Raw genomic sequence first — 4,255 nt, 5'->3', positions numbered from 1 at the left:
AAACTGTCCTTAACTTTTTCTGGGCTGGATCTCCTGAACTAACTTTAGTGCCATATTAACACATTATATATTCCAGTTTAAGCCTTAAGCTGCCCTCTACCGGTCGTTTTCTTCTCTAAAGACGACTGACACACAGTAACTACCTCCTTAGTTCTGCTGTGGACAGGTAGCTTTACATCACCACCCACCAGAGGGAAATTCCTCCTTATCTGATATTGCTAGATCATGCAATTTTTTCAAATTTTGCTTGGGATTACAGGAAAAATTGAGCAATAGGGACTTACTGTTCTTCATTCACGGATCCATGGATATGGATCCAAGTTGAAGGAGGGAAGATTTAGGTTGGATGTTAGGGGGAAGTTCTTTACAAGGAGAGTGGTTAGGCCCTGGAACGGGCTGCCCAGGGAGGTTGTGGATGCCCCGTCCTTGGATGTGTTCAAGGCCAGGTTGGACAGGGTCCTGGGCAGCCTGATCTGAATGTGTGTGTTTGGTGGCCCTGCAAGGCAGGGGGGTTGGAACTACATGATCCTTGAGGTCCCTTCCAACCCGGCTGATTCTGTGATTCTGTGATTCACCAAAATAAACTGGAGCCGTTGCTTCTCAGTTTACAGTGCAACTACTTTCACCCAATCTTTTGAAACTATTTCTAGTCTCTTAGGCTATTCCCAGTCTTCTGTCTTCTACTGTTGATAGTTTGCATTTTGGAAAGCCCAGAGCAAGCATACATGATTAGTACATGATTAGTTAATTTGGTTTTCTGGTTTTATTTAGACATTCCCTGGACTTGCAGTAGCAGTACAGCATTTGTTCCATGAAGTCTCCATGTGTCTCCTGAACTCTACTTACTTGTAAGCACAAGTCCCCTGGATTTGCTTCTGCTCAGGGCTTCAGAGAAAAAAAAAGGCACAAGAATTGATTTCCCTTTAAAAACAAAGACATACACCAAACATCCCTTCCCTGACCACATTTCACTGCCATTTTCCCTTTTCCTCTTCTTTTGAAGCAGACTCTCCAAGCAGTGATTTAAGGAAATATTTCATTGCTTTTTAACTTACGAGTTCCATCCACCTGCCTTGCTTGTTGACGACTGGTAGCACATCCATGCTCATAGTACAATACCACTGCGTGTAACGAGTTTGCTGTATTCCTTCAAGTCCCCTACTTGTCTCCCAGTGACACATGGAGTTCCTGCATTGTTAATTTTACCTCTACACAGAACACATGTGCTCAAAGAGGGAGCTCAAGTTATACCAGAACATTGCTACTGATTCATTCACTTTCACATTTCTTGTTCTCACACTTTCTTTTCTCAAGCCTCAAGGTTATGTTGCTGGCAGGAGGATAAGCCATTCATTTGGCTTACCAGTCTCCAAATATTGCCCCAGTAGCTTACAGAAATAGACTTACTGTAGTTCTGTGGAATAGGAGGTATGTGCAAAAGTGCTTGCCAGGGCTATGAGCATCATACAGAGCTGTGACAGTTTCGTGATCTTGGGATTTAAAAGCATGTGGAGTTGGTCTCAAACTACGCAAAACTTTACAGAACAAATTACACAATTTCATCCATTATTTTTGTAAAAAAAAAAAAAAAAAAAAAGTCATAGTTTCAGGTCTTAAAAAATATTATGAACCTTGAATCAATTTTCATTTATTCCTTTCCTGCAGAAAGGAATAATAAATAAACTCCTGCCTTTTCCCATACAGAGAAATTAGAGATTGAGATTTATTTTTTCCATAAACTTCCTTGCCTCTTCTCAACCCCCTCCCAACTTCACAGCATAGAAACATCTTAATTTAGAACATACAAACAACAATTAAAAACTGCAAGTACTGCATTCTAGCATCTAGCGAAGCACAGCAGATTTGAGGCCACTTACACACAGCCACAACAGTCTTTATGGTCACACAATTTGCCAACAGCTGACAACAGCACCACATGGACGTAATTAAGCTCTCCCAGCTGCTTTCACTTTGATTTCCTCCACTGAAGATCATGGTAATGGATCACCTTCAAACAGGATCCTGCAGAGTAGTTCTATGGCCTGAGCCCTTTTCAAGGTATTTTACCACTTCCACAGTGTTTAAACAAGACACAGATCATGTTTTATCCTTCCAAAACACTCACTGTGAAGGCAGAGCCCTGGCCCAAGATTCAGTATCACATGGATGTAAGCCCTGAAGCTGCCAGGAAGCATTTAGCTGCTTCTTAAAGCTTATATGCTGTTAACTACCAATCAATAAATTCAGCTGACGAACAAAAGACACCTGAAAACACAACAGCCCACAGCCTCTCATGCTACAATACTTAACCATATGAGGACTTCAGCCACCCAACTCAGTGAAAACATCCCTGCTGATATCAGAACTGATACCATTCCCAGCTATCTGAGCTTTTAATTGCCCAAACACTGATTTCCAAGATGATCTGCTTGATGCTCTATTAAGTATCTTCAGGACTCTTGGTTACCACAGCCTTGAAACTAAGCTCAAGTTGTTGCCAGTTTACTTGTGAGTAAAATCAGTGGTAACAGGCAAGTTCGTTAATGTGCTAATTCACACTTCATTGAAAATGCAATAAAAACTATTTTACAAAATAATTCCTTTTCCTGAGGTGAGTCTGAAGAAATACTACAACATTAAGCTGATTACTAATAAATCATATATTTCAAGGGAATGGAAACATGACGGCGCCAAATAACTGAAGCCAATCTGGGAAGAGATGGATAGTGCAGGTGTGGAAGGTAACAGCATTGTGAGTGGAAGAGGACACTGAACTTTGAACTGGAAAAACATTTAGAACATTCCTCATTCACTTACAATGTCAAATGTACTAAAAGTACAGATGTTGCTTACGCTCTGCTTCATACTCCAGATCAGTACTGAATCTTTTTGAAGATCTGTTCTAAATGAACTCTTCAAAAAGCCCACAGCGGGGTTTTCATAGTTCTCCCCACATGGATGTACCAAAGATTGAAATCCATCTGCTTGCTTCCACTACTTCACTTTCCTAATTCATACGCAGCTTTTACTTCAAATGTTATGATACACAACTAAATACATTTTTCCTTACAAAAGAATTCCATGAATTGGCAAGATGCTCCTAATGTATACAAACTGTAGTACGAAAACAGACCAACCTGAGTTTCTGAGCAAGCTTACAAAAGACCTAAGAAAGCTGAAACCCACTCAACTTAAAAGTGCAACACAGAATACTGCAACTGTGACTTCTCATTTCTCCTACTTAAAGAAAATTTTGTGTTTCTTCCCATAGGTTCTCTTTCCACTGATGTACTTAAATGTCTTAATCATTCAAAATAATCCAACTTCTCATTAGTTCCCAAAGACCATCGCTGGGTAATCAGCATTGAAATGCGAACACTAATAAGCAATGAAATGCTAAGCAGATATTTCAGCCATCATAAGAAAGCCAACATTTGTTTATGTAAACTAATTCTCACTTGCCCTCTGTAACATGATGGAAAGCACAGCAATAATAGCAGAGCAGCAAAGTCCCAGGCTGCACCAAGTGGGGCAATGCTTACCTTCAGAAGGCTTCAGGTACACAGAGAACCCCAGAAGATCCCCTTGTCTCCACTGCCAACCCTTAAATGAGGTCAGGGAAGGGGCAGATCCTGGCTTCACCCTTCTGGTCACTCAGCTACATTGCATACAGCTGAGCTCCCCCAAATTGGCCCCGCCTTCCCACCAGGCGCTCAATCACTGCTTCAAGCTGTGACTCGCATTTCTGCTACGCTCACAGTATGCTGGAGCAAAGTGAAAGCAAGTGGTAAGCTTTAGAACATGCATCAGGATAGACACTGCCACTCAAGAGCTGCAGGAAAGCACCACGAGCAGCTCATTAATTCTCACTGAGCATGGCAATGCTGCTGAACATGAAAAAGGACCTCAGCCTTCTAGATAAGGACAGAATTTTAAGAAGATAAATCAAATCCTTAATATTCCTCAATAAATTAAAAACTAGTAGGTAAAGCCAGTTTCGTCTTGTAGCTGAAACATTACATGAGTTTTATTTCTGACCTTTTCCCAGGGCACCACTACCCCCTCAGCCTGTCCTCCAGACCTGGAAGTGTTAAAGAAAGGCAAACACCTAGACACAGATGCTTAAAACACTTCTGAGCATTCAGTCCCACTGGAAGATCACATTTACATTTAGCAAACGTAACCGATACACGAATTCTGTATTGGTCTATAGATAAACGGAGGTGCTCTCCAACAGAGACATAATACACTTTCA

The sequence above is a fragment of the Centrocercus urophasianus genome, unplaced genomic scaffold (assembly GCF_019232065.1).
Source record: "Centrocercus urophasianus isolate 14NV4802_14NV808 unplaced genomic scaffold, USGS_Curo_1.0 seq_14, whole genome shotgun sequence".
Lineage (NCBI taxonomy): Eukaryota > Metazoa > Chordata > Aves > Galliformes > Phasianidae > Centrocercus > Centrocercus urophasianus.
This window is presented reverse-complemented; position numbering follows the sequence as displayed.